The sequence below is a fragment of the Sus scrofa genome, chromosome 4 (assembly GCF_054392235.1).
Source record: "Sus scrofa isolate SSC_HxYL_T2T_F1_AM1 chromosome 4, Sscrofa_HxYL_maternal_Yorkshire_Landrace_v2.0, whole genome shotgun sequence".
NCBI classification, from domain to species: domain Eukaryota; kingdom Metazoa; phylum Chordata; class Mammalia; order Artiodactyla; family Suidae; genus Sus; species Sus scrofa.
The window spans coordinates 5,878,445-5,890,448 of record NC_139386.1 but is presented as its reverse complement, the minus strand read 5'-3'; the positions used below and the strand labels follow the sequence as shown (position 1 = coordinate 5,890,448).

The following is a 12,004-nucleotide window of genomic DNA, read 5'->3' as shown; positions in this document are numbered from 1 at the left end:
ATTTTGGTAGGTTCTGGGCATGGGGCTGAATCTAGTTATCTGGTGCCAGCCCTGGTGATGAGGGCAGGAGAGCAGCTCCTTGAAGGAGGCAGCTGGGGCAGGGGTTCTATGTTGGTTAGTTTGCACATAAAAGGCACACTCATGGATCCTTCATTTAATATTTCTAGGAGTTCATCAGCCCTGGGAAGGCAGTTCCGGTGTCAGCAAGGCCCCAGATGGCAAAGCATCGGAAATGCAGAGAATAAAGAAAGCATGATGGGCGTGGCTGTGGTGTAGGCTGGCAGCTATAGCTCTGATTCCACCCCTTGCCTGGGAACCTCTATATGCTGCACCTGCAGCCCTAAAAAAGACCAAAAAAAAAAAAAAAAAAAAAAAAAAAAGGAAGCATGATGCACGTCTTTCATCAGATGTGTCCAGAAATAAAAGGGAAAATCAAGGAAAGCAGCCACTGGCACCTACATCTTTCAGAGAGCTGTTACCTTCTGAGGTAACAGCTCTCTGAAGCCTTGCTTGGCTTCTGACAATATTGTCGTCACAATCACGTATGGAGTTGATGGCTAGTTCTGAATAAAACTGTTTTCTTCATGGTAGGGACCATGTCTGTGCCTGGTCTCCAGCCTTGTCTGCCAGAGTTTATTTCTGCTCCTCTCTGTTTCTTCACAACAGTAGGAATGAGCTCTCAAAAATGCAGACTTAATCATGACATTCCCCTGCTTGAAATGACCTCCCATTGCTCTAAGGAAAAGTTGGTACCCTCAACTTGGTCCACAAGGTAGGCTGGATCAGAGTCACGTCTTCCTACCAGCATCAACAGTTCTAAGCTTATCACTGCCCGCCCTGCAGCTGCATCAGTTTTCCTTTCCTTTCCTCCACACATCATGTTCCTCTCCACCTGAGTCACTTTCTAGATACTGTTTCCATCAACTGAAGACATTGTCTCACTTGCCTGCTCAGCACTGTCATCTGGCACATTTTCATGTCTTTCAAAACTCAGTAACTGTAAGGAAATCTTTGCTGTTCATTCCAGATCAGGTCAGACCCTTAAAAATCACTTCCATAGCACCCCGGATTTCTGCTTTATCATAATTTAATTAAATAGTTAAATTTAGAACATTTTAAGTTGGTTTTTTAAAATGTGTTTCTGTTGACCTGTAAATCATACAAAGCCGAGGTCTATGTGTATCTTATTTAATTTACAATCCCCAATGCATGACACTTGGCACATATTTGGATAATTATGTAGATAGGTATCTCAAATCCCATTTTAAAATATTGTAGGGTTATTTTTAAAATTAATTTATTCTCTTGTGACTCCAGGACAATTTTCCTGAACATGTCCTGGAGACCTGAAAGATTTTTCACTTGTAAAAACAATAATACTAAAGATTTGTACTTCGTGGCATTATTATAAGAATTTAACAAAAGTGCGCATGTGAAAACACTGTGTAAATGACAACACATTATACAAATGTAATGGGTATGACTACGAAGGGTTAATCACTGAGACTTTTAAACAAATTTGGTCTTATTTCAAGTATTTAAGTCTGATTTACATAAATTTTTTGTTTCATTGTGATTTATTTGAAGATAATTGACAGCTGACATAAGCCCAAAGAGTGATGACCTTGGGCTTATAAGAAGAATCTGTTTATGCAGAAAGGATATGACATCCAAGTTCTCCCATCCCCTTCAGAGTAAGATGACCTGACTTTAAGAATGTCCAATCGCACTGTGGAAAGCAGTATGGAGATGCCTCAGAAAACTAAACATAGAACTCCCATTTGATCCAGCAATCCCACTCCTGGGCATCCATCCAGAGAAAACCATGACTCTCAAAGACACATGTACGCCGATGTTCATTGCAGCACTATTTGCAACAGTCAAGACATGGAAACAACCTAAATGTCCATCGACAGAGGAGTGGATCAAGAAGATGTGGTACATAGACACAATGGAATATTACTCAGCCATCAAAAAGAACGAAATACCAGCATTTTTAGCAACATGGATGGACCTAGAAACTATCATGCTAAGTGAAATCAGCCATACAATGAGACACCAACCTCAAATGCTTTCACTGACATGTGGAATCTGAAAAAAGGACAGACTGAACTTCTTTGCAAAACAGATGCTGACTCACAGACATTGAAAAACTTATGGTCTCCAGAGGAGACAGTTTGGGGGGTGGGGGGATGTGCTTGGGCTGTGGGATGGAAATCCTGTGAAATTAGATTGTTATGATCATTATCCAACTACAGATGTGATACATTCATTTGAGTAATAAAAAACAAAAAGAAAAAAAAAAAAAAGAATGCCCAATCGATCAACAGTGGTCATCAGGAGGGGGGTTCTTTACTTATGGATCTGGGATTTAAAGCACCTGCATAAGGTAGGACATGCCACCAGAACCCACGAAGAACAACCTGAATAAAACTGTTTATTAAAAGATCTGGGTTGAACTATCTGAAAAACCATATACCTATGCTATGTCCAGAGGAGTGAGACATGAAGAATGTATGAGTCATCTTAGGCTAAGTTATTCCACAGTAACAAGGAATCCAACGTCTTTATGTCATTCAACAGCAATGCTCTATTTCTCGCCCGTACGTGTGTCCACAGTGGATTGTCTCAGACTCTGCTCTACGTCCACTGCAATCTGAACATACAATGAAGGGTAGCTTCTCCTTGGGTTTTGCCATTCTTGTGGCAGATGGGAACAGAACTGTGGCAGAACCATACGATAACCACGTGCTTTCTCTTGGCTCAGTGACACATGAGCAAAAGTGGGCGTCTAGGCAGATGTTTTAAGAGCCATCATACAGAACTGGCTACAGTCCTTTTTCAGAAGCCACAAAGAGCATGAACACAATCAACCACAATCAATCAAAAGAGAAAGTAGATGTCAGGTGACACACAATTACATTTGGGACAGGTAGGTGGGAAATAATATAGGACAAGTTGCTCAGATATCTCAAGACCTTTTTGTTTTCTTTTGTTTTGCTTTCCTAACCACATTTAAAGCCAAGTGTTGCATAAGAGAGTAGAGTAGTGTGGCTTTTTTAATGGTTATATTTTACTTTTAATATATTGTTATTTTTTAAATTTAAAAACTTGTAAACAGTTTTGAAAGGTTACTTTTCATTTACAGTTATCACAAAACATTGGCTGTATTTCCCGTGTTGTACAATACACCCTGGAGCCTATCTTACACCCACCCCCTTACCCACTGATAAACATTAGTTTGTTCTTTATAGCTGCGAGTCTCCTTTTCTGTCATATCCATTAGTTTGTTGTATTTTTTAGATTCCACATATAACTTTCATCATACAGTATTTGTCTCTCTCTGCCTGTCTTATTTCACTTAGCACAATGCCCTCCAAGTCATTCCTTTTTATGGATTAGTAATATTTCACCGAATATACATACCACATCTTCCTTATCCATTCATCTGTTGATAGGTACTTTGGTTGTTTCCTTATCTTGGCAACTGTAAATAATGCTGCTATGAACATTGGGGTGCATGTATCTTACCAAATTAGTATTTTTATTTTTTTTCAGATATATACCCAAGAGTGGAAATGCTGGTTCGTATGATAGTTCTTTTTAAAAAAAAAAAAAATTAGAGTATAGTTGATTTACCGTATTATGTCAATTTGTGCTGTACAGCATAGTGACTCATACATATATACATATACATATATATTTTATATATATATATATTATATATATATACATTCTTTTTCTCATATTATCATCCATCATGGTCTATCCCAAGAGGCTGGATATAGTTCCCTGTGCTACACAGTAGGACATCATTACATATCCAGTCTAAATATAATAAATCTATTATTTTTAATTTTTTTGAGAAACTGCCATACTATTTGCCACAGTGGCTGCATCAATTTACATTCCCACCAACAGTGTACAAGTGTTCCCTTTTCTCCACATCCTTCCCAACATTTGTTATTTGTGTTCAAAATGAAAAGACAACCTACTGAATGGGATAAAATATTTGCACATGATATGACCGATAAATGACTAATATCCACATATACAGACGGCTCAGAGAACTCAACATCAAATGAAAAAGACAAAACAAAACAACCTAATTAGAAAATGGGCAGATGAACTGAATAGACATTTTTCCAAAGAGGACATGCAGATGGCCAAACAGGAACATGAAAAGATGCTCAATGTAGCTAATCATCAGGAAAATGTCAATCAAAATCACAACGAGATGTCACTTCACACCTTTCAGAACGGCTATCATCACAAAGAATACAAATAGCAAATATCAGAGAGTATTATGTCTTAAAGGCCAAAGACTTGATGGAAACCTCTCAGAGAGGGAACATACCTACAGGATGCTCAGCTTCAAGCAGATGATGAACCTTCCACAGGCACAGGCAGTCAACACCTCTGTTCAGTCATCGCTCAGGCTCACTGCAGAATGCCTCCCCTGAGGTCCCCAGTGCAGGCTATGGACACTGACTCATTGCTCCAGTGGCAGGTTCACACTTCCTTTCACCGTGCATACGCTAGAGACACAGTAAGTTTGAATAAGTGACTGAACGAAAGAATAAAAACCAGGATAGAGATCTTCGGATAAAGCGAGAGTGATTGAACAGGATCTGAAGGGAACTGTTCAGTGAAACGATCCAGTGATCCTGCCTGACTCAGACACATGTTGGTTCCGTAGAGCATATGAGATGATGCCAGGAGGCTCATGTGTGGGAAGAATGACAACAGAAGCAAACATCCAGGCAGCAGGTGATAGAGTGTGGAGTGGTTTTCCCATTTTTTTTTTTTTCTTCACTGGCCAAAATGTAGAAACAACCCAAATGCCCATTAATGGATGAACAGATACATAAATCTGTGGTACATAAGTACAATGGGATTTTGTTCAACGATAAACAGGAACAAAGTACAGACACATGGCACAACTTAGATGAGCCGTGAACACACTGGGTTTTCCCATTTTAATCCCTTGAGATGGAAAACCACCACTGATTTTGTATTGGTTCCTATAATTTTCACCTTTCTATCCCACCTGTCTTGGAAGAACATGCAGAACTTCACGAGCTGGTAAGAACTCTGACACATGTAAAATCAATTTTTGTTGGTATAATTTGAAAGGGCAGTTCATCTTTTGCAACCAAAAAGTCATGACGTTTGAAGGGACAAGTGTTCTCACCTGGGAAAGGGTATTAAACTTTAAAGAGGGTCTTTTTCCAGAATGGTGAGCATTTCCCCATGATAATGTCACTTCAGGGGAAACGACTTTTGCAGAAGGTGTCAGCTGAGTGCAATGGAAACACTGCTGGGGAAGAATGTGGGAAATTCAGGCTTCCTTCTCCTATGGCCACTGTGACCCACGCTATGGTTTCAGGAGTGTCCGTCATACCTGTAATTCAGGTCTCATACGGGGAAGGGTTTAGTAGTAGGAAGCTGATAGCATTCATCTAGCAAACACTGAACCTTATCTCTGAGACACATACAGTGTGGGAATATGAAGGTGAAAGCTTCTTGCCAAATATAAAGTTATGTGAGTAACAGAGGTCCCAGGACACAGACAACATAACTTTGTCCATTTTCCCTGCATCATAAATTATCTTATATGCCTTCAAACTAGCCCCATGTTTTGCAGTCTTTTACTAATGAAACTGTATTTGTAAATGAAACATAATTGCCATTTTTACTTTAATAGTTTACTTACAAAACTAATATAAAGACATTACATACTTTTTGAGAAAATAAGAAAAATACATACATGAATAAATAAAATCCACACTAATTATTAAAAAAACCCTGATCTCCACACTAATTAAAAAGGAACAATACTATTACTAATACCCAAGTCATAAAGAATTAGTTCCTAATGTGAATTTCTGTTTCTAGTCCATCTTATATGTCTATGCACACTCTGTGTGCCTATTTTAATATCTACACTAATTTAAAAAATTATGTTGTGTTTTGTTTCCCCTTCCAGTCTACTGCCTATGCGTGTTTTGCATAGTTATAAACAGCGCATATGTAATATCTGCTTTTCAATTTTAAACATTCTGTAATAATTATTTTCTGTATTTTGATGTGCTGTTTCTAATTAACATTTGCAATTCCTACAGAACATTACAGGGAATGCTAACAGCAGAACCGGTCTCCCAGCCCCCTCTTGGTCATTTACGTCCTCTTAGGTTTTGATACCATGTGTAGTGCTCCAGGGAAAGTGCACATTCCCATGCACGGAGTCTTCCCTTTCATATTATTTTCATTACATAGGTCCTTGGAGATAGAATTGCTCGAACAAATATAAGTGTGACTTCTGAAATATGAAACAATTTCCAGAAGAAACGTATGGGTGACAGGAGCAGGCTCCCTCTACATTGACCAAAATTAAGTTCTCTCTTTATTAAAAACAAAGACACACAATATGAAAACTAAGCTCTTTTTAATAGTTAATAGTGTTTTAGTTCCATAATTTTATTGTTCATCAGACATATGTGCTATTTACTGGATCTTTAAGTCAGCAGGGGACAATGGAGGTTACCCCACTAAGGTGTGATAATTATCGCCAAGACGAAATAACTGGGCATTTTATTAAGGGTTTTTTTTTTTTAAGATTAAATACATTATTCCATTTGGCTATTTAAATTATTGAAAATAGCTCCAGCGTCCCTCTTAATAATTCCATGACCACTTTGTATGAGCTTGCTCGGGAACCACTGAAATACATCTTCCTACATGTGTCAAGTCCTACACCCCTGATATGTCTGTTTGGGCTGGAAGCAATCTGTTTCAAAGCATGTGTTCTAAATATTAAGAAACTGAGACTTCAACTACATTGGAATGTGAGGGAATGTCTGTGCCCATTCACAACTTAATGATGTGGGTCATTAAGCTGCTATCTTTATTTACTGTTTATTTTTCTCTTCTGATAGTGATTTCAACAGTTTATCAGCAGCAACTCAAATGCTAATGCCATGGGGTGTCCCAAACAGAAAAGAGTCACAACACTTTCTCCTCTTAGGAGTCCAGCTGGCTTTGCATTGCCACCCACAGATGGTCCAGTTGTGCATTCTCTACTTTGTTTGATCAATCATTCAAAAGTTCAAACCAACCATTGCGTCATCATAAATATATATATATAAAAAAAAAATCTGAGGTCTTTAGAGTTTTTCTAATTTAGTGAAATTAATTCTAGTTTAGATGAATTTTAATTTAAAATAATTTGAGTGTGAGACCTCTAGGAAAGTCCCATTATACGAAATCCCCTTTCCAAGATGCGAGAGATTTTCCCCTGTTGTCCTCAGCACACTAATCCCCCACAGCAGAAGGGTACTTTCTCTTTACCTGGCTGGGGGCTTTCTTCTCAACACGTAACTCACACGTTGACAAGACAATGGGTGGTAGAGCAAAGGAGCAAAGGTTTCTCTGACACCTGTCTGTATGTTTCCAAAATGGAAATAGTTTTTGCTAAATAAAATCCTACGATATTCATTATAATAGATAACTTGGCTTTTCTCATATTTCCGAGGGCCTGGAAAGAAAATTTCAGAGAATTGCGATTGGTTCGGGTTAGACTTGTTAGCTGATAGCTTAGTGATTAAGAAGCTGTAACCTGGAGGAACATATCTGAGTTCAAATTTAATGTTCCCACTAAATGAACTTCCGGGAATTAACCTCTCTGTCCTTTGCCTCCTCAGATTTTTTTTTTTTTTTTGTCTTTTTTTGGGGGGGGGCACACCTGCAGCATATGGAAGTTCCCAGGCTAGGGGTCGAATCGGAGCTGTCTCTGCAGGTGTACACCACAGCCACAGAAACCCAGGGTCCGAGCCATGTCTGCAACCTACACCACAGGTCATGAGAATGCCCAATCCTTTTTTTTTTTTTTTGTCTTTTTGCTATTTCTTGGGCCGCTCCCGCGGAATATGGAGTTTCCCAGACTAGGGGTCTAATCGGAGCTGTAGCTGCCAGCCTATGCCAGAGCCACAGCAACTCGGGATCCGAGCCGCGTCTGCAACCTACACCACAGCTCACGGCAACGCCGGATCGTTAACCCACTGAGCAAGGGCAGGGATCGAACCCGCAACCTCATGGTTCCTAGTCGGATTCGTTAACCACTGCGCCACGACGGGAACTCCAGAATGCCCAATCCTTAACCTGAGCGAGCCCAGGGATCAAACCCACAACCTCATGGATCCTAGTTGGGTTCGTTAACCACTGAGCCACGACGGGAACTACCAGCCTCCTCAGATTTAAACTGAGGCGGTTTAGCGCTCACTGAATTTAGGAAATAAATGATTTATTGCAATGGAAGTTCCTAGCATCAAATCTATCCTAACAATACTAAGTGCTCCTGAAATTGGAGCTAATGGAGTCTTCCAGAGACTTTTTATTAAGCATGCACATAAACACACCCCTCCCTTCCAATCCAAAGCCTTTTCTGCCTTTCAAATTAGATGCCTCTTCACTTTTGCTGAACTTCAGCCCCCAAGGCAGTAAATCTGCAGATTCAGAGACTAATGAAATTGTCCCCCATACAATTCAGATAATGTTGTCTAAACTATATGACAATTATGTTTAAGATATTCAAAGAGATAAAAAATAGGTAACTGAATCCCTTAGATGAGTGGGTAAGAAGAACAAAAGGGCAAATAAAAATGAAAACTGTAGTCAATGAAATTAACACTAATAACAACCTGGGTTAAAGAGCAGACCTGAAATGCTGAATTGGAAGGTGGGTGTGAGCAACTCACCCAGAACAACTCCCTATGACAACAGAACGGAATACGTGAGAAAGAGGGGGTGTTGACCACGGACAGAAAAGAGCAGAAACACCCTAAACTCTTCTCCTTTCTCCTCATCTTCCTTCTTTGGCATTACCCAGTACCCCACTAATCATGTGGGGTTGACCATTTATAGTTTGTGAAACATTTTTAAATGCATCATCTCACTGGATCTTCTCAGCAATCTTTGACGTAATCGGATTAGTAATTATTTTTATCTCCACTGAACAAATGAATTAACTGAAACTCTCTAAGAACTAATGATAGAAATCTTAGGCAGGGAAGCCTAAGCCCTGCAGGACTTTGAATAAGTCACACACACTGTGGGGCCAATGTGCTCACCCTCAGGGGAGACAATAATTCACACTTCTTAGGACAGCACTGACAGTTAAACGTGAGGAATACCAAACTGCAGAGAACCGTGCACGTCTCAGGATGGTTCTGAGGCTAATGGGACCGACTAGACGCGATTGGTGTGTTCCGAAGTGTTTTGATGATGACACGATGATCCATGTTGGATACACTCTTTATTTTACCCATATACGACCCATAATTCCATATCCCCAAGTCGCTCACCTCTGTAAGCTCTGTTCAGCCAACTATAGATTTATTGTATTTCTCCATGCCTCTCAGAAGTCTGGTCATGGAGTTCCCGTCGTGGCGCAGTGGTTAACGAATCCGACTAGGAACCATGAGGTTGCGGGTTCGGTCCCTGCCCTTGCTCAGTGGGTTAACGATCCGGCGTTGCCGTGAGCTGTGGTGTAGGTTGCAGACGTGGCTCGGATCCCGTGTTGCTGTGGCTCTGGCGTAGGCTGGCAGCTACAGCTCCGATTCCACCCCTAGCCTGGGAACCTCCATATGCCGCGGGAGCGGCCCAAGAAATAGCAACAACAACAACAACAACAGAAAAAAAGACAAAAGACAAAAAAAAAAAAGAAGTCTGGTCTATGCCCTACCCCCACACCCACCCCCAGAATAGTCACGCTACGTAATAACGGAGCACTTGAAGTCTTCACATTATGGATTCTCTCTGTTCAGAACTTCTCGTCTTGCCAACAAGAACATCCTGGACGTTCTTGCTTTCTGGCTCTGACTCATTTTTCTGATCACCATCCTCAGCACAACACCTTGGGTCTTGCCTCTTGCTTTTACTCCTCAAATTGATCTCACTTCATTCCTTGGCTTGATTCCCAATACTTATTTGGAGTAAACTGCATACCAATACAGCTCTGTCTAAAAGCTCAGGATTTAGGAGTTCCTGTCGTGGCTCAGTGGTTAACGAATCCGACTAGGAACCATGAGGTTGCCGGTTCGATCCCTGGCCTTGCTCAGTGGGTTAAGGATCCGGTGTTGCCGTGAGCTGTGCTGTGGGTTGCAGATGCGGCTCGGTAGGCCGGTGGCTACAGCTCCAATTGGACCCCTAGCCTGGGAATCTCCATATGCTGCGGGAGCGGCCTAAGAAATGGCAAAAAGACAAAAATAAAAATAAAAAAAAATAAAAGCTCAGGATTTAAAATGATTGTGGGGGCTTGTAGCAGGTCTGCTAGGTCAACAGATATACGTTGTTTAATAAGCATCCCTACACACAGGATGCCCGTTGCCTCATGAGACGGCCTTTTCTTTTACCACCATGCAGACCCAGCTGCTACGGGTTAAGACTCTACTTTCTCATGTTGCCTGCCATCTGCCTGGAATGATCCCCCTTGTTACTCTGCCTTCTCCAAACTTCAGTTGTCAAGTTTTAGGTTCTGAAGTCTCGAGCAGACTCAGGCATTTCTCCTTCTGTGATCTCTGTGCACTTGTGAAAGGCTTCATTAGAGCTCCGATCACACTGTGCCAGACTGCAAAATCATTTATAGAAAAATCCAAGTATGTCCATCCATTTGTCTAAATAATACCTAAAACAGTGCTGGAAATATAATCCAGAGATCTTTGTTGAGTGAATCAAGAATAAATGAAAGACTAAATTGAATGTATGCATGAATGAAAAAACTGTTTTTCTCTGAATGTGACTCTCTATGAAAATTCAACTCTGTATTTGGAAAGTGTGATGGTCACTCCTGAATAAATTTAACATAAGAAAATACATGAACGCACCATGCTGACTGTACCCTTTGTACTTTAAACCATAACGGGCAAAGTGACCTCTGATTTTAAAACGATACTTTAAAAGTGCAAAATGATGTACTTAAGGTTCGCAGCATAAAAAACGCCACCATAATCACCATCTGCTCTATGAAACCTCAGAGCTAGATTAAGTGTCACGTTAATAAGAATTCTAACAAGGCATTAACGAGTGAAATCATGGGTAAGACCCAGGCGCTTCAGCTCCGAAAAGACCAATAGGATAACACAGGTACTTATAAGAGAAAACTAGAAATACATTTTAATTCTGTTGCGTTACATTATTTTAACATAAATTCAAAGAATGGAAAAAGTGAAAGGGGAAAGTTTGATTCTATGAGAGACGATGAGCAATGGGGTCCAGTGCCGAATAGGCTACTACTTGCAATTCACTGTAGAGATAAATATTCTCATCATATATGTTGCGAAGTGGTGGTGGTGGTGGTGGGTACATAAACTACTCTGTAGATGGCTCCAACTTAAAGCGGAGACTTTGGCACTCAGCGCAGTGTCTAGTCTTCACAGCACATTGTGCTGTTAGGCTCAGAAAGGTTAGGTTACACGCTGAGGATTGCAGAGCTCCTGAAAAGAACCACAGCTAACTCCAGGAGTTGTTTATCCAAGTCGTGTTGCCATCCTGTGTCCATTACTGCAAGAAGACTCATACTACTTTTCTGTCTGATACTGGCTAACACAATTCAGGCTGAGGTGGATATGATTACCTTGTGGCCTTGATGGGAAGACTCACAGGACATGTGTTGTAGACTTGGCTATGGCACCAGTGCAGGAAAAACATGTCTCCTCCACGCCCCCTCCACACTCAGTACAGCGAGGGCATACAGCAGCTGTGTGTCTGCCAAGCCACTCACGCATGCTCTAAGAGCTGTATAATTTTTTTACCAGTAAGACAACGATCTCATATTTTCTCACACACGATCTCTATTACATAAGGATTCGATTCATTTGTAGGAGTCAAAGATATAAGTATATAGGAGTTTAAGTGATTCAGCCAGACACAAATCTACTGAGTAGGGGACCTAGATCACATCCTCCTCTTGTGAATTCGTAGCCATCCGTCTCCCTTTCTTTAAAGG

The 12,004-nt window shown here is 40.6% G+C and overlaps 1 long non-coding RNA gene across 7 annotated transcripts in view; it reads right to left on the bottom strand.

Annotated features, from left to right (window-relative positions):
- LOC110260213 (uncharacterized) overlaps positions 1 to 12,004 on the bottom strand; it is a 282,336-nt gene that overhangs the window by 96,289 nt on the left and 174,043 nt on the right. For 6 of the 7 annotated variants that reach the window (XR_014842916.1, XR_014842918.1, XR_014842915.1 and 3 more), the window contains exon 4: positions 4,358 to 4,538. This is a non-coding gene — a long non-coding RNA (uncharacterized LOC110260213). The remainder of the gene's footprint in view (positions 1 to 4,357; positions 4,539 to 12,004) is intronic. The other variant, XR_014842920.1, reaches the window with a different exon arrangement.